This window comes from Pinus tabuliformis, chromosome 1_2 (assembly GCF_031772625.1).
Source record: "Pinus tabuliformis cultivar Carrire ecotype Pingquan chromosome 1_2, CPIR1, whole genome shotgun sequence".
In the NCBI taxonomy this organism is placed as follows: domain Eukaryota; kingdom Viridiplantae; phylum Streptophyta; class Pinopsida; order Pinales; family Pinaceae; genus Pinus; species Pinus tabuliformis.
In genome coordinates this window covers 1,000,947,783-1,000,968,032 of record NC_142298.1, presented here as the reverse complement: position 1 = coordinate 1,000,968,032, position 20,250 = coordinate 1,000,947,783, and the positions used below count along the sequence as shown (strand labels likewise).

Here is a 20,250-nt window from a genome sequence, read left to right as displayed (position 1 = left end):
CATAGACAAGAAACTGCTACTATATTTGTGAAAAAAATCATTGAGAACAACTTACAAACAACTGTTTCAATCCTCGAAAATGTCTTCATGACTTTCCAGATTCCAAATTCCCAATACAAGTTATGTTCTTCAGTTGACGTCTTCAAGGAAAATGCTCTTTCTGGAACAAGAGATAATGTGAAATGACTAATATGATCACACAAATAGGAAGCTTGACATTCTTCTTTACCCTCGGTGCAGCTGATACCATGTGGCATGGCTTGCACATGATCATTATTGACAATGTTCCCTCAAATTTCAACAATATTTACTAATGGAGAATTCAAAATGTAATTAAAAAAACCCACATATAAAGACCCAATATATGAAATGCAGATTTAAAATTTTCCTCGAATAAGTCCTACAAAAGGTCTCTCACACACTTTATTATTTGTGTAGATTTCAATCTAACCATTCTTTTCTCCATTATTTTTTACATTATGAATATGCTTATTCTACAAATTTTGACTCTCATATGTTCTTCATATACAAATTGTCAACATTGAGGATCTTCACACATACATGGTTTCTTTTGGTTGCATGATGCACCAAATATGGACACTCTTCATTGGAACAATGAAACAAAAGTCGTTGATGCTAAGAATTATTTCAATGAGTATGTAACCAATTGAATTTGTGTCATCTTTAGCATCAGAATCATGTGCTTCATAAAAAATAATTGACGACCCATCTTCTAGACACAACATCGATCTTTGCATCGACTCAGTCTAAAGACTACATAGAACTTGTCAATTGTGTTCAATGACACACAGTGTCATGAATCTTCCTACCTTTGTAAAAAGGACAATGTCCTTAGCTGTCAATATGGAGTACCATGGGAATTTCACTCAACATATTCAATGTTCATTTATGATAAAGGCCATAAAATATACATCCCTTCTCACAATGATGATAGATTGAGCATTCATAGTGTTGATCTACTTTCCATTTGGAGAGAAAATGTTGATTTCCAACCTATTATATCGCTCCATGTTGTGTTAAGGTACATTTCAAAGTATGTACCAAAAACATAAACAAGTTCAAAAATATACCATCAAATGTTATCATGCCTTTCACAAATTGTGCTTCCAGAATCACCTGTTGTTAATGTCATATGAAAACTCCTTACAAAAACTATTGTAGAAAGAGACACTGGGGCGTAAGAAATATGACATATGTTACAGAAACTACCACTTTCACTCTATAGTAACACATTTGTTTCTTTGAATGTTAACAAAACTATTTTCAAAAATGTTTCCCATGATTTTTAAAAATCCCATTCAACACCAAATTTCATTATTGCATATGTGAATAGGCTTGTTTCATTGGAACCACTGACGGTCCTCGAAGTCGCACATTCTTGGTCATTTACTACTCATCGAAAGAAAAACGAATGGAAACATGTAGTCCCTCCACTGATTAGGGATCCTTGTTATGTTGCTTTCTATTGGAGTGAACTACTGCTATATTTCCCTTTTCACAAACTCCCTACATACATTGGTTCCACCAATGAGGAAATAATTACACATTGGGAACAAAAAAAAGGACATATATACCATGGCATGTTCATCAATAACCTGAATCCCCACAATCCTCGCATCCTGAAGATCCATTCACTCCTCTGGTTGCCACTCCTGACTCCATTAATATCAATGAATAGAAAATTTGTGCTCAACTCCACCCAAGATACAACATTAAAGTTGATGACCTTGAAATTCTTGGACATGAAAAGTTCGATGCTAACCATAATTGGTCACATACTAATATTCATCACCACCTGCAACAAAATTCCATACATTTCACTGATTTCAATCACTCAACTACGAAAATCCAACATCATCCCTTTTCAATCCCACACCAAAATCACCCCTTCTCTTCCACCCAAAGAACAACTTTTGACATTGTCCTTTCTAAATTCAAAAACATTGCACTAATCCCTCCACTCACAATGATCATCCAGGGAATAGTTGCGACAAGAAAATCTTACTTAATTAGTTTTCTACAAAGCACACTCTTGGCGAATTCTCCAACAAACAAAAGCCCCTTGCTCCTACTTGCACCTACTAGAGTTGCATATTTAAACATAAATTCCCTTACAATCCATTTTTCCCTTTGCATCCCTGTGCAAATAATGCATCCTCTTGAAGTACAATCACTTTTAAACCTCCAAGAGCAACTTCGCCATATAAAGTACATTCTAATTGATGAGATAAGCTTCATCACTCAAAAATTTCTTTCCCGTATTGATGATCGCTTGAGAGAAGCATTCCCTTCTAAATGACATACACCATCCATCAATCACAACATTATCTTTATTGGAGATTTAGGCTAGCTACCACCTATGAAAGAAATTCCTCTGTATGTTGACACATCATGTGGTAATGTAGTATTCCATAGCTTCAACACATTCATAACAATTTCAACTATTTTTCGTCAACAAGGTGCTAGTACTTCCCAATTTTCTTTCTGTCAGCTCCTCATAAACCTCAAAAATTAAACACCTACTCTAGAAGACTAGAATCTCCTAATTTCAAGGAATGACTCCTATATCACAAACAAAAAGCATAAAATATTCCAAGATTCCATGCACCTATATGCAACAAACCATTTGGTTTCTTTGCATAATAAAAGGATTTTAAAAAAATGAACATGCCAATTGCAATATGATTTGTAGAGAAACAACAACAAAAAACTTCTACTACAATAGAAGATGAACATTTAGATAAACAAGTCCTCTTATGCAATGAGAAAAAAATTATATTCACCAATGACTTGTGGGTAAATACAGGCCTTGTTAATGGTCTGCTTGGCAAGGTCATTTCAATCTTATATGCACCTTACTGAAATCCCCAAGAGTTGTCATTCTTTGTGGTGGTTGACTTCCACCAATATAGAGGGACACTATGGTACTTTCCACATCCAACATATGTACCCATTTCCCCCATCACAAGAGGTTCATGTCAATAATTTCCCCTTCGAATGACATGGGATTTAACAACACATAAATAATAGGGTATGACATTAGACAAGGAAATTATAGACATTGGCACCAAATAATGAAAGTATTAACATTTACTACCATATCAAGAGTAATATCTTTGTCGGATCTTCAGATCAATCCAACATTTTCATTCTCATGCTTCTCACACATGCAAGATAATCCATATCTCAAGCGTAGGAAAAAAGAAGAATCACTCTTCGCGTCAAAATATCCACAAGAGAATACATTCTAATCAACCACACACTCTATCTTCTAAATTGACCCATGCTAAGCATCGCATGCTACCTAACCAACGTTTACATACAATTTCTTACTATTGCATTTAACCTCACATTTCCACTAACAATTATTATTTCTCCTTTTTCTTATGACCAACAGATATGGATATGGTCTACTTGTCCACGCTATATGAATATTGTTGAGAAATTCAACAATTGGAACTTTCCTTAGAAGATATACAAACTAGGATCATGTTGCCACAATCTCTGCCTCTTTATCAATTGCAACCAACTATTATCTTGCTTCACAAGATAAGAAAACTCCTGCAAAAAATTATCCACATCCATGAAAAAGACACAATTAGAAAAATACGAGTTGACTCGAAAGAATGCCATTCACATATTAACACCACAATAAACATTAATTGGTGTTTCCAATGCCATGCCTCATCTTATATATATGATTAGTTCCTCACTATCAATTACATTTATATATACCTCATCATGTATATATGACATTAGATACTTTTAGAGAACCTTCATCTGAATTACATTGTAAAAATTCCATAAATGTTCTATAAATGAAAGGTTCAAATGCGATATGTCACTTCTTTATATATATGTTATTTGCAATTTGTACCTTTCAATAGTTCCATGTTGATCATGTTTTAGATTGAATATAATGCTATATTGTTTATGGTTGAATGCATTATAAGGTAGTCTTTAGTTATAGGATTTTCTTCACAATAAAATAACTATGTTTTCCCTTACCTTGTGCACAAGATTGTCGGAAACAAGGCATGTATCTTCTTTGAAGAGGTTATTTTTTTCATTCCCTGACTTTTTCATAGGCCTGTATATTTTAAGTGTATTCCATACAGGGTAGGTATACATTATTTATATTCCTTGTCACTCAATTTCTTTGATGGCTCCATAATTTTGTTTTTAACTGAATTTCTATGATGACTTCATAATTTTTTCCTCACTGATTTTTTCCTAAATATTTGAATGTTGTACAATTAGTTTTGTCATTGTTTTAGGGTTTGAATAATGTATTATGTTTTTTTTTAAGCACTTGAAGTGATTTTGGATTCATCATTCTTGTTCATGTGCTCATAACTATTAATGTGTTTTGTTGTTATATAGAATCAAGTAAAGAAAATGGTTTTCATAATAGAGATAATAACCACCACACAATTCAATACTATTCTGACTGTATATCGTTATTCTACTTGCTAAGCTAGTAAGGACCAACTTCTAAAATTTATTCCCGTGAATATAAGATGACCTGATGGATTCAAAATATATTATATGTGTTAAAAATAAGTGTTGTACCCTTAATTACTTTTGATTGTCAATAACGATTAGTGTTGGTAGTGAGAGTGCATTTTGAATGTCAAATTTTGAGGTAAATATACACTTCCAAGCACAAGAATAAAATTGTACACTTGCAAAAACCAACACACAAGTGTTTGCGGTATAGTGCTTTATGTAGATTTGAAATGCTTCACTTAAAATTTTTGGTAAACAATTGGCATACAACCATGTATAAGTATGTCCTCTTAAATTTTGGTCATGTTGAGGAATATGGTCACCAATGTAATGGTTTCCACCACTTTAGGGTCTTTATGGCATTACAAGGGTTGTAAGAATGCTTTGTTAGAGAACAATACCAACATAGAATTAACCCCATAGATAGAGCATACCATTAGCAACCAGATATGCTCTCATAAAAGTTGTGTCGGGGGCATCCTCTCCCGCTGGTCGAGCCACATCCTCTGCAACCAGATATGCTCTCATAAAATAACTTCAAATTATTTCATAGTTACCTCCAAACATATGTACTTGACTCAGTTCACTAGTAGGCCTAAGAATGTTGGTGTGAATTTAGGACCTAATTTTCAGTTTAGTAAGCCATAGGTGTTGGACCTTAGATACACACCCCAAATATTGCCTAAAGTCTTCCTTACCACTAATGGATTCCATGTTTAATTCAAACATCTCTACCCAACTCAATTTCCAATCCAAAATAAAAGTCTTCTTAAAAAAAGAAGTATTTTTTATGGTTTCATATAATCTATGATAGGAATACAATTTAATGTGTTTTGCTATTAAATAAAATCAAGTAAAGAAAATGGTTTTCAAAACATAGATAATAACCACCACACAATTTGGTACTACTATGACTATATATCACTATTTTTCTTGCCAAGTTAGTAAAGACCAACTTCTAAAATTTATTCCCATAAATATTCATCAAATTCAACTTCGAGAGCTCCTACATTGTAGCCATAGCGGCCATTACCAAAGAAGGGGAAATTGCTCAAAATCACTTAAAAAAATTAAAGTTTTGAAAGAGACACCCATGTTATCTCTCACTTGAAACTTATAAACATTCATTTAAAAGTTTCCAAAACATTAATTTATGAGCAAGCGAGTTATCCCATATAATGGATAAACTCTTTTGGCTTCACTCCAGATGAATCACAACAATAACTTAGAAGCATACACACAAAAATTAAAAATAAACGAACACACATGGGAACTCATAAATTTCACCACAAAATTTCTATTAACCCTCATAAATATGAATTACATCATCACTGTCTCAAGGCTTCTACATATAGAGAGAGAGCACGTTAATTTGTTTGGTTGTCTTTCTTCTCTATTTGTGCAATAATAAATGTTCGGGATTCAAAGACGAGTTGGCTTATTCTTGAAGGACGCAATCATCGCTTTGAAGTAGAGAAATGTTAATGTAATGCTATTGCCTACAAAAATATGTTTAACTTTATCATTTCTACATGTTGTTCCCCAGCCAAACTATTTAACAACAAATGCGTGGTGCCTTGCTCTGATGAAAATCTTAAACATGATCCAGCGAATTAGGTGCTTAAAAGGCCACTCGACGTTTTGGTTATTTCTCTTTCGGTGGTTGATATTTACTTGACTCTGATTTGAAACTGTTGATAATAAAGCCAATTAAAATGCAGGAGATTTCCTTTGCTTCTGAATAACTTTTTCCTCAAACTTTATTTGGACATTTTAAGTTATATTTCAAAAACGATTCTAGGAGATTAAACAATTTGTTGGATTGAACAGTTAATTTTTTTAGGTAGTGTGCTCTTTTCTTTTATAATAATGGATTTGACAATGCTTCAAGAAACACAACTGAGAGTACAGTAAAAGAGTTATAATGTGACAATGCAAACAACGGTTTGCATGCCAAAAAATTCTATGGCCGCTGATTTATTTCCACCTCGTGAATTTGAATCTCTCAAGGAGATAAATGTACCTTTTCAAAATTAATTTTTTTAATATCTTGTTGTTACTTCCGAGCTTGACATCTAGGGATAAATAAGGTAATTTCATTGCCATAACAATATGACTCCCCTTCTTTCACTTTACCCAATATGAACGTGTTAGAGCCATGATTACGAAGCAGAGATTTTCTGTTTTGTTTACGACAATCCCTCAACTAACTTTGATATGACATCAATACAAGTCAATTTCTGTGTGAAGTGAATTCCAAAGGGAATACAAAGTACCACTTAAAGTTAATGATTATGGATAGTTAGATGGTTATATTTTTTCATTTTCTAAAATAAATAATTAAAATAATTTAATATTGCCATGGTAATGACCAGCAACTAAAAAAACCTAGGTGGTGAGTTCTATAGCAATTATGGAACATAGATAGAACAAAGTGGATTGATTATGACATTGCAATAACTTTACAAGGCCTAGCAGCAACCTCAAACTCAACACCAGACTTTTATTGCAACAAAAACAACCAGAATGCAATAGGCAATGTCATTTCAGAATTTTGTTAAGTTTTTTCCTAATGTGATTAAAGTGTTTTTCATTTCTTAGGATTTTTTTAGTGTGGTTACATCGTTTTTCTTTTTCTTCTCTCGATGCATATTTCTTTTAACTATCCAAGTAATATATAACTTTAATATAGTAGTTACTATTTACATATAATTTCTTCAATATATATTTAGAAAAACAGGAAACACTATTTTTAATCATGAAGATGTATTCCTCTTTTAGGCTTTGTTACAATATTTTGGGTTAATATTGTGGCTTATCAATTTAATTAAAAGACAAAAAAAACATAACTACATTGAAAATAAATTTTAACATTAAATTTATGTATACTACTATAAATATTTAAAATATCCAATAAAAATTAAATCTATACCATTCACATAATAATTTATTTATACTATTATAAATATTTAATATAAAATTTTATAAAAAATTATTTTTATCAATCAAAATATATATAACAAATACACATTCTAATGAGTTAACACTACCTATTGCATTGGTGTTTGGAAAAAAAGCTCATTAATTATGTCGAATAATAATTAAATAAGGATAGTATAACCTTCTATTCTGTTACTTATTCAATTCAAATTTTAAATGTTTTATGATATGTGATATTTATTTTCATATTTCTTTATTATGTCTTAATCTGAAAATTAATAAATAAATAATAAATTTGAGCAAAATTAAGAATTAAAAGCATGTGTTTAATTCTAAAATTTTATAAATTCAAAAATCCAAAAGAGATTAACATTAATAATTTATATTGAAGTTGAAGTTAGCACCTTTAATACATTATGTTTTTCTTTACTTCTAACATCATTTCATTTATTTTCTACGGAACATTTCCTTTCATTTATTTTCTACGGAAAAATAGATAATTTAAATTTTCTTTTGTTAAAGGGTTTAAAATTCATTTTACACTCAGGTTACTCTATGAATACCATTCATTTTCATTATACTGTTTTGTAGCCATTGGCGTTTGTTTGCGATATCACTGTCTCCACTGCCAAGGAAACTTGACAGTATACCCTGTTCTATTCTTCTGATTAGAAGAGGATGTTAGAATCTAATGTGCAGAATGTGGAGGCTGAAGCAATTTTCTTTGAAGGCATGTCTTTTCTAGAAGTATACACACCATTAAATGTGCCAAATTTGATTGCAAATGCATAAGTGTATCTTCTTGTGTGGAATTTTCTCATGCCTTACCGGAAAGCTCGATACCAAATCTTTCTTTAACTTAAAGTAGACGCCGTTTTAGAATCAATCTAAAGAAATTGCTTTGTTCATAACAATTTCTTGCTTTATTATCAAAATTTACCACGTTTAGCGGTACATGAAATGAATTTACTTTTTGTTGGTTTTTATTTTGACAATTAATTTTTGTTGGTTTTTTATTTTGAAAATTTTAAGTGATTGGTTTAAATTTATTTTAAGTTTAAATATATTAAATTTAAAGTAAGTTTAAATATATTAAGTAGAGGGATCAAATTTCTTGATATGCATTTTTTTTTAGTGTAAAATTTTAAAAGAAATTTGTGTTTCTAGGAATCTAATCTTTCTATAAATTTAGAGTTAAAATAGATCTAGACTAGTTTAGTTATTAATAATTAGTAATTATAATTATTAGATGATATTATTCTATCTTATTTTTAATTTAATTTTTATTTTTATGTAATTTCGTGGAGTCAGATTGTTATAATTAATAATTATAATGAATAATTTTATTTGTATTTTAATGTAATTTCACGGACTGAAATTTTTTAGAAAACATAACATGATATTACAATATCTCTTCCATAATGTCTCTCAGCACAAAAATATAATAGAAATAAATTTAAAAGAAAATTGTAAAATATTTTGATCATGAAATAAGAGGTGTCTCTTGGGCCTGTGGTATTGATGAGACATGATGAGCCATGGTATTGTAACAAAGCTTATTTACAAGTTAATAATATCCATGGTAATGGGGAGGTGAATATCCATAGTTTAAAATTTTGTTAAGTGTAAGTATTGTATTTTTATGGAATATTTTAATTTGTATCGTAAAATAAATCTTAATTTATAGCTACTTATATTATATACTTTTTAATTTGATAGAGAGTTTAGAAATATCTCAAAAATAATTATAATATGTTGGCTTTTAGATTTAATTATTATTTTTTCTATAAAATTTAATAAAAATAAAATATTAATAAAACATTTTGATTGTGAAATGAGAGATGATTTTTGGGTACGTGGTATTGGCCCATGGTATTGTAACAAAGACTACTTACAAGTTAATAATATTTAGCGTAAAGTGAGTATAAATATCCATAATTAATTTTTTTATGTGTTTAATGTTATATAGTCTAACTTTGAGACCAAATGACCTTTTCACTAATATATATATATATATATATATATATAATTTTATCAAAAAAATATTTATAATTTTATTAATAAAAATAAAATTAGAATATAACAAATTGAATTTTATTATTTTAAATTTTTTATGGTTATATATTTTTTTTAGTATTTTATTATTATTTAATTGAATCAACATGTAAATATGTAAATTCAATATATTAAAACAACATGTAAAAATGTTTATTTTCTTATATTATATTTATAATCTCCTTTATACTTAGCTGTAAAACACTTCTCAGCATAATAATTTTATTATTAAAAAATATAATGTGTATTAATTTTGAAATAGATTCTCATCATGCGAAGGAAATTTGGAATTATCTTAAAATTATGGAAATTATCATACACGTTGTTGTCAGATTAAAGTATGGAATACTTATGACTAAAGGAAATTTGGAGTTTTATTAAAATTATGGAAATTATCATACACGTTGTTGTCAAATTAAAGTTAGCATGGAATACTTCTGACTAAAGGAAATTTGAAATTATCTATCATACACGTTGTTGTCAAATTAAAGTTCGGTATGATAGACTAGATGTGGCCTGGAATACCTTTATTCTCTTAAAAAAAATATGAAAGGCATGGCCATGATTTACCGGTGCATTGGAAGAACACGGATCAATAGTTCATTCCTAGCTCTTGCATTTTCCACAATTACATGGTTTATGGATAAGAACCCTATACGAATAGCTATGAGTAAGTAAAGGTTAATTATAAAGATCACATCATTTAATTAGAATTTGATCTTTAAGTTTGATGCTTCTAATGTTAGCTCTTTGTAACTATTTATCTAACTTTTAATTAATCTCTTATTTTTTTAAAGTTCTTGTAGATCATATTGGTGGTGTTTTAGTGAATCATCATAATGAGTCTTTTCAACTGTCAAGTCTTTTCCCTGTAACTGTCAATTCTGTTAACTTTGTTTCCATTTCAAATTGTTGGTTACCTTTTCCCTTCCATCTAGTTGTCATTTCAAATGCCTTTTGGTCAGTTTGTGTCATGTATTGGGGATTTGTGTGGTGGGTATCATAAAGTATTGAATCCAACTTTGATTTTGTTAGTATTATATTTTTAATATCATGTCCAATGGTCTCATGTTCTCACAGAAGTGAATTTTTATATAAGTATAGGGCATTCAAGCAATATTGTTCATTTGTATCTTTATAATTTCTCAAGTCTTTCACCCTATCTTTTCCATCGAGTTCCTTTGTTTCAAAATCCCATAAGTGTCCACCCATTCACTTTGTTTATAGTCATTGACCTTCTTCCATGCCTCACTCCAATAAATCCACCATCCCTTTTGATTTCTCTGACAACCGCATTGAGCCCATGGATGAGATATTGGGAAAACATGAGAAATAAACTTTGTTTGACAATGATTTCTCAGGCCCTGCTCTATTTCTAGCCCTACCTCCTAAAGTTTAGATGGATACTACCTCAGCTTTATCTGGTGAACTTATTGCAGAGAATAAGCCAGATTTCCAACCACTACACAAGTCCACTCTCATGAAGCTGCGTGATTTGCACGTATTTGGAACCATCGGTTAGATTATGGAATACAACTTCCAATCCTACAGAGAAATTTCAATAACAAATTCATCAAATCATAGAGTGAGGATTTGCACTCCAAATCATAATCCAGTAGTAGACAAGGGATTCACAGGAAATTATTTGCGAAGTACAAGATTGGTCAGGATTGCTTGCTAAACACAACTAACTACTTTAATAGCTACGAGAGTAGAGTAAAACGTTGATGGAGGAATGTCTCACTAATGTAGACCTGGCACAACAACAAAAGCTCCTTGATCAAGCTGAAGATGTAAACAAATGGATTCATGGATCAAAAGAGGATTTCCACAAATATAAAACTACTATCAGGGAAATTAAGTGTGACACTAATGCCAAATACATGCAATTATGAAAACTTTATTTTGATGCAAATGTTCAATGGAATACTTTGCTTACTACATGCCCTAAAAAGATAGATGTAGAGACCACTAAGAAATTTAGTGATAAAGTCTCCACTCTAATAACCACATGGAGAGACACAATAGATGTCTACAACAACTTTAGTGGCTAGGTTTTAGAGACTATCCTGGAGTTGGGTCCTTTGTCTAAAGGAGAAGCATCTATACAAGAACATATAACACTAGCATCAACTGCGCAACGACAAGAAGCACCATGTGCACAAGAAAAATATTGACTCGAGAATGATTTGGTGGACTATGGTTGGGACTTGTTGGGTCCTTTGTTTTTTGAAGACATATTTTGATAGAAAATAGCTACGGAAATAAGAAGCACAAGTGAAAAATAAGAGGGTTAGTTTGGCCACAAAGAAACATTAGAAAAGAAAAAAGCGACAAGTAAGGAAAGTGAGTAGTTACAATGGAACTCGTTAAGGTAACGAAAGAGGGATCCAGATGCTAAGTTTGAAGAAATCAAGAAAATGTGGACCAAGCAGATAGATCTTAGTAAGATGATTAGGTTGGACCTTATCAAGCAAGTGTGGAAAATATTCAAGAGGCCAAAACCATATATAGCCCCATAGAGAAAGCTATGAAGAGAGAGATCAAAGAAGGGTCGTAATGCTACCAAAATGAGAACTTAAATTATACTCCTAAAATATGTTGAAACTCTAATGTATTTTGAGTCTGTAGCGAGAGTTTGAAGGGAATCCTAAAAATATCCTACATATTCTTTGTGGATCTATGACATAATAAACTTCTTTGAATATAATATGAAAGGAGGTTGTTGCATGGATCTATATATGTGTGCTTATAATTGAATGTTATTGTGTTATATAACACTTTTTAAAATTATTAAAGTCCTCCAATAAGTTCATTATTATGCATCGATTTAGTTTTGCGTGAGGGTTATTCTAAAGATTTGTGAATTTTAATGGTTTTAATGTGTGTTTCAATTAATGGAGTGAACCTTCTTACTTTTTAAAACCCAAACATATCACTTCTAAGTCTCGGAAAGCCTCGGGTGAGATATTATTCCCTTGCAGAGGATTGAAAATGTTGGTGACATGTTAGACTATTGTAAACTCTTTGTTGGCACCCTATGGTCGAAACCCATGTCATTATAGTAAAAAAAAATCAGACAAGAAGGAAGGCCCCTTGCCTTTGAAAGTACTGAACTTAAAGGAAAGAACATACTCAAACCCTTTTATGAAAAACAATTTTTTTGCCATACTACATGCAATTAAGAAATGGTGTCCATACTCAATAGGAAGACCCTTCATAGTAAAAATAGATCATGATAACCTAAAGTATTTTTTGGAGCAAAGAATATCTTAAGAAGAGAAATGAAAATGGGCCACAAATATGTTGGGTTATAACTTTGAAACTATCTACAAAAATAGAAAACAAAATATTGTGGTGGATGCACTGTCAAGGAAAGAGGAAAACACAGATGGTGTACTATGTGCTATTTTCATTCCATAATCTTACTGGGTGGAAGAAGAAAGAATTGAATTGCATTAGGATGAGAAGATATTCAATTCCATTCAATAAATACAATAGGACCTTGATGGAGTAAAAAATTTTACATGGAAAAATGATTTGTTGAGGTATCAAGATCACTTATGTAAGAATTGTCAACTGAAACAAAAGGTCCTATTGGAATTACACACTTATCCTATAAGAGGGAATTCAAGGTTCTTGAAGAAATACCATAATATCAAGAAAGATTTTTCTTTGGGAAGGTCTTAAAATAGATGTGCAAAAATTTGTGGTGAAATTTGTCCTATGCCAACAAAATAATGGAGAAAATATAAATACCCCAAGGTTCCTGCAACCAATGGATAGAGCAGCCAACATTGGGAAGAAGTTGTAATGGATTTTATTACAAATTTAACCAAATATAAAGGAAAGAGTGGCATTATGTTAGTGGTAGATTAAATGAAAAAATATGCCCATTTTTTCTCTCTTTCTTATCCTCTTAAAGCAAGTATTGTGGATACAAATCTTGGACGTTTAATGTATTTTCTTTTTTAATGTATCTGCAATTATTTTATCAATGTGGGTCTTCTCAAAAGTATGCATAATGGTTACTCGTTGCATGAAAAATTTAATTTTGCATCCAACGAGTATCTACATTTAAAATTTGAGTAAACCTATAAGGATATAAGCCAAAAATACAATTAAAAAAGTAGTTTTCTTCTTTTCCCTCCAAAATTCATAACTCTTATTTTCTTATTTTAACTATTATTTTATTATTTTTCCTTAGGAGACCACTTTTATGCTAAAATTTCATCTAATGATGATCATCTTCACATATACCACAAACTGCACATAATTTAGTGGACTAGACTTAGGAGAATCCTTCATTTTACACTGATGAGAAAATATAGCTAATGTTGTGTTTTGGTCTTCTTGTTTCCTATTAAGTTTCGATAGATCCAATTGTGAAAAAATATTCCCAAGGATCTCTATTTTAAAATCCTCAAGCAAATTTCCTAATTCAATACTAGTTATGCCCCCCCGAGGCACATTCAACTGCCCTTGAGAAGACCTCTCGTACTTTCTTTCCAAACTTAGCTCTTCTCTTAGAATATTTCGTACATAAATCACATATTTTATGGAATTCCATTTGAGATATATCACTAGAACCCATGAGGTTATTATCATCTACATATTCATCTAATAATTCTTTCAAAAAGATGTTCCTAACATATTCATCACTTAGTGCACCTAGTTTAGTTTTTTGAAGGTTGTACGAAAACCTTTCAACAAAATCGAATATTTCTTCTTGTAGTTATTGGATTTTAAAGATGTCATTACAGTAGTCTCTATCCATACAATAATTTTGGTACATTTTCATAAAGGTAGAGTTCATCTGAACCCAATACATAATGGTAGACTCTCCCAACATCATAAACCATTTAGGAGCAAAGTATTTCATGATGGGGGGGAACAATTTCAACTTTTGGGAATTATTTATATATTTGTAGCTTTCGCAGATAATGTCAAATTCAAAAAGAGAGGCATCCAAATCTTCCATAGCCATACCTCTAAAGTTAGGAAGGACTAATGGAGGTATAATTTTCATGGAGGTATTCCGTGTTTGGTCAAGACTCTAGGAATACCAAGAAGCAATCTCTTCTCCTGATCCTCTCTAAGCTTTTCATATGCCATATCACCAAATATTCTAAAATTAAGTAATTTAGGTGAAAATTTTGGCTCAATGATTGTGTTATGGGAAAATTTGAAGTTATCCTCAATTTGTGAGAGTACCACATTCTTAGGTGTTTTAAGAAATCATTTAATATGTACAAGACTAATGTCCTAGCTCAAGGGTGGATCAACTTGATTGTTTTCTACTTTCCCTTTTACCTTTTCAATAATACATTCAAAATGAGGCCTTTCGAATTTTGAAATAAGCTTAAGTAGATGACTATTTTCTCTTTGATGGTTTCCTGCATATTTCTCTACTAGGTTAGTAGGTGGAGTTTGAGTATTACCAAACAAATCTGTTGGAACTTCAAATTTAAGAAATCTAGCCTTCCTATCCCTTGTTCTTACCATATGTTAGTTAGGGATTGGGATGGCCCACTAAAATAGATGTAGTAGGCTTGGACCTCTTTCAATATCTCTAAAATAGAGGTGTCTTTATGTCTTATGGTATTCCCTTTGCCAATATAAACACTAGTTAGAAAAACAAACCAAAGAGGACAAAATTGTCACCATTTAACTTTCACAAGTCCCCGACAATGGTGCCAAAAATGTTGCGAATAATTAATGGGAATCAAAATTCCCTTGTGTCAGCCCAATTCACAATGTCATAAACTGTGTGCACAATCAATGCAAGTAACAAAATATAGACATAAAAACATAATAACCTAATCCAAAATATGCTACAGGCTTCATGAATCGATTATCAACCAAAATAAAATTGTTCACAAATGAAAGAAACAAATGAAATGACTCTAGAATATTCTTAGCCTATGTTGATTTCCCACTTATAATCCAAGAGAAATATTTCACTGGGTCTTACTTGTGTTCATGCTCTCACTAAAAGGGATAATGTAATGTGAATTGAAACCTAGAAGGGAGAAAATATCTTAAATTTCTTTGGATCCTATCCAACTACTTATAAGACTACTCAAATCTTGTACCGATGTGTCATACCTAGAAAATGTTTCAATAAAAGAGCAACAAGAGGTGATTGTAAAATAATATGTAAGCAGTGAGCAAAATTATGAGGCTCAACACTACTACGCTTGGAGATATAGTCCCTATGCAATGGCATCTCTATTGAGGTTTCTAGCAGCCTCCAAAGCTCTTATTCAAGCTTGGAAAACTTCTCCCCAACCAAAGTTACTGATCATTCATTAGCACAAGTTAATTATTATTGATTGGTTCCTCTAAGAGAATAAGGTGTTTTCCCAACATAATCAAAACCACTCCCAAGTGAACCTTATACACACAAATTTACTAAGCAGAGACACAATCAATCATAACATATTCTATTCAGGAAATGGAAGAGACTAAAGTAAATTATAGGTTCCACTAGTAGATAATATTGAAATGCAATGGCCTAATTTAACTATGCAATAACCTAACTTAATTGTACAAGAAAAACCCTAACAACAAAATTATATAGTTGTAGAAGGATCGAATGACTCAATTTTATATTTGAAACATTTTCCTACTACTCATGCCAATATGTGTCATTACGGACTAGAATATTTTGCATAGAATTCAATTTGTATTTAACAAGCTATGATGTATATGAGAAACCAACCATTATGGTAATTCATCGAATGTAGAACAACTTGTGGTATGTCATTATGAGTAGATAATAAGTTTTTGTGCATGATATGAGTTCGAATTCATACAATATAATAAATTCTTGTTATGTTTTAAAAAGGGCTATCAAGATACAATCATCATTCCAACCTTCAATATGTTAACAATTCATCAAATCATAAGAAAAGTCTCAAACTCTAGATCACATGCAACGATTCAAACTTGGTGTGATCAACCAATCTTGTTTACCACTATCAAATTTTCTTTAATACCAGTGTCCGCGCTATTGACTAGTATGAGGACCAAATTAATTCATGACATTTAATGTGTTGTTGGACTAATATACCATTTCTTTACGAAAAGTCTTGAAAAATGTAGTATTAAAGTCTTTAAACAAGAGATTGATATGAAAGGGATAGTATAGAAGAAGAGGAAGGGAAGAGTGCCCTATTGATCTTACTCTAAACCTAAAGTATTAATGTTTCAAGAAATTACAGTTTTCATAGTTTCAAATAACAATGTCATAAGAAACTACAATTTCCAAAACTTTGAATAACAATGTCAAAAGAAACTACAATTCCCACTAAGGTGTTTTGTCATTCTATATGAATTACTATAGTTCATTAACATACAAATGAGAACTATTTAATATATATAGATGCCAAATATTGCTAATTATCCAAACAAAGAATAAAAAATACCAACAACAAAGAAAGATATTCTACCACAATAATGTAGGAATTTACAGGGTAAGTTCCTTAGATAGAACACCAAAGGACACTGCTCACAAATAGATTATATACCAATACACCAGTTTTATTGATGTTGTTAAAACCCTCAAAGAGAGAAACAATCCACAAGTTGAGCCAACACCGTCACTTCAGGCAATTTATTAATGTAAAAGAAAGAAAATTGACATAAGCTTCTCTCATAAACGGTGATGAAAACGAAGACTGGGTGATCTTCATTTTCAGTTTTTTTTACAGGCTCGATCCTGGGACCTGTGGGTTATGGGCCCACAAAGCCATTCTGAGACTTCTCACGGTCTCCTTAACATTATTGCGCAGCACTTTCCATTGATCTAACCATGATGAGAGACATCTCTCGCCAGGCAGCTGCTTCCGGATTTCAACAAGACCGGTAACCTGTGACCGGTAATCTGTTCATCATCATCATCAGATTCTGTGCATCCTCGTGTGCGCTCAACACCTGGCTGTTTCTTCCCAGAACAGCAATCAATTGATCTTTCAGGTCACTGTCACTTTCTCCGTCAGAAGAAGTTCGCTTCCTCTTGTGCAGGTCGTTCCTTTCTCAGCAACTGGAGTTGGCGCCTTCTCAGTCCTAACACCATGCCGATGGGGCTGGGGTGGTGTCGCAGCCGTGGTAGTGGGACTGTCGAGCTTCACTGCTGCCTCCTTTTCAGGGCTGCCTGCAACTTCTTCCTCGGCCGAATGCTCAAAATCAGAAAACAAGGTATCTCCGCCTTACATTCCGACTGCTCGATACTGCATTCCTTTCATCACGCTGGAAATAGGATCCTGCATTGGGCACATTTGCCGGTTTTGATGAATTATAAGATTTTGGGTCAGAACCCTTTCTTAGAGCCTCGCGTTCAGTGTTTCAGTCTTTGGTGTTGGACTCCTATTGGCTTGGTCAAATAGATCATGCTTCCATTTCTCAGCACTAAAAGTACTAGACCGTAATTGATTTCTTTCAGTTCCATCAAATTCCTGCCCGGTCTGTCTCTACCTCTTAAACTGCTGTTAAACCTTTCCCTGTACTGGAAGCGATCATTATGTGGATCTCTTTCCAGCCACCGGCCTCTCTCAACGTCCTCGACACACATTCACAGTCCGCCTCATCAGAAATAAAATCAAAATCTTGCTCACCGACATGCCTATTCTGCGGCATTCAAATTTTCATTTTCAACTGTAAAGAAAACCAAAAAACACACACGAAGACACAAATTCACAAACACACATTTGTATTATGCACAAACTTAGATTACAGTTTTAAGGCATCGCAGCCTTAATCAAAACTCTCCAGCGACTACATTTTGCCTTCTCTCTCACACAGGATTTTCTTTTTTTTTCTTCTTCCTTCGTGATTTACTCAAGAATCCTACAATTTTTATTACACATGCATTCAGTTTTAACTGATTTTTTAACTAAAATTAGTTCATTAACCGAATCTTGTTCAAGATTGCCTTGGCTGTCCATGTGGTTGTCCACTTGTCCTCTTCCTCTAATTTTCTTTCATTGACGTGTCCGGATGCTCCTGCATCATACTCCCGAGGTACAAAAATTATGACCTCCTGGTCATATGCTCCCGAGGTACAAAAATTATGACCTCCTGGTCATATGCGTTTTCTTCGCAATTCACAATTCTACCCACTGTTTCACTTCATCAGTGGAACTGCCTTTTGTGAGCTGCAACCAAACCTCTGCCATAGCAAGTCCTCCCTGCTATCAGATGCCCTACCAAGCTTCTCCACTGAGCTTAGTCCTCTCGGCATCTCTGCGGTTCTCTCCTCTCGAACCCATTGAGCACTCCTGCTCCAGGTTTGCTGCAATCTTCTCACCGTCTTCAACAAACTGTACCTCTTTCTTCTTCGCACCTCTTCTTTCTTCGCATGCAAAAAAACTCCTCTCCGCAGGAAATCTTTCCCCGCTCTGATACCACTTGATGAAAACGACGACTGGGTGATCTTCATTTTCAGTTTTTTTTACAGGCTCGATCCTGGGACCTGTGGGTTATGGGCCCACAAAGCCATTCTGAGACTTCTCACGGTCTCCTTAACATTATTGCACAGCACTTTCCATTGATCTAACCATGATGAGAGACATCTCTCGCCAGGCAGCTGCTTCCGGATTTCAACAAGACCGGTAACCTGTGACCGGTAATCTGTTCATCATCATCATCAGATTCTGTGCATCCTCATGTGCGCTCAACACCTGGCTGTTTCTTCCCAGAACAGCAATCAATTGATCTTTCAGGTCACTGTCACTTTCTCCGTCAGAAGAAGTTCGCTTCCTCTTGTGCAGGTCGTTCCTTTCTCAGCAACTGGAGTTGGCGCCTTCTCAGTCCTAACACCATGCCGATGGGGCTGGGGTGGCGTCGCAGCCGTGGTAGTGGGACTGTCGAGCTTCACTGCCGCCTCCTTTTCAGGGCTGCCTGCAACTTCTTCCTCGGCCGAATGCTCAAAATCAGAAAACAAGGTATCTCCGCCTTACATTCCGACTGCTCGATATTGCATTCCTTTCATCACCCTGGAAATAGGATCCTGCATTGGGCACATTTACCGGTTTTGATGAATTATAAGATTTTGGGTCAGAACCCTTTCTTAGAGCCTCGCGTTCAGTGTTTCAGTCTTTGGTGTTGGACTCCTATTGGCTTGGTCAAATAGATCATGCTTCCATTTCTCAGCACTAAAAGTACTAGACCGTAATTGATTTCTTTCAGTTCCATCAAATTCCTGCCCGGTCTGTCTCTACCTCTTAAACTGTTGTTAAACCTTTCCCTGTACTGGAAGCGATCATTATGTGGATCTCTTTCCAGCCACCGGCCTCTCTCAACATCCTCGACACACATTCACAGTCCGCCTCATCAGAAATAAAATCAAAATCTTGCTCACCGACATGCCTATTTTGCGGCATTCAAATTTTCATTTTCAACTGTAAAGAAAACCAAAAAACACACACGAAGACACAAATTCACAAACACACATTTGTATTATGCACAAACTTAGATTACAGTTTTAAGGCATCGCAGCCTTAATCAAAACTCTCCAGCGACTACATTTTGCCTTCTCTCTCACACAGGATTTTCTTTTTTTTCTTCTTCCTTCGTGATTTACTCAAGAATCCTACAGTTTTTATTACACATGCATTCAGTTTTAACTGATTTTTTAACTAAAATTAGTTCATTAACCGAATCTTGTTCAAGATTGCCTTGGCTGTCCATGTGGTTGTCCACTTGTCCTCTTCCTCTAATTTT

At 33.2% G+C, this 20,250-nt stretch overlaps 1 pseudogene; it reads left to right on the top strand.

The window, feature by feature from the left end:
• Window positions 1-17,820, top strand: part of LOC149209462 (chaperone protein ClpB1 pseudogene) — a 41,267-nt pseudogene extending 23,447 nt beyond the window's left edge.
• The last annotated feature ends 2,430 nt before the right edge of the window (window positions 17,821-20,250 follow it).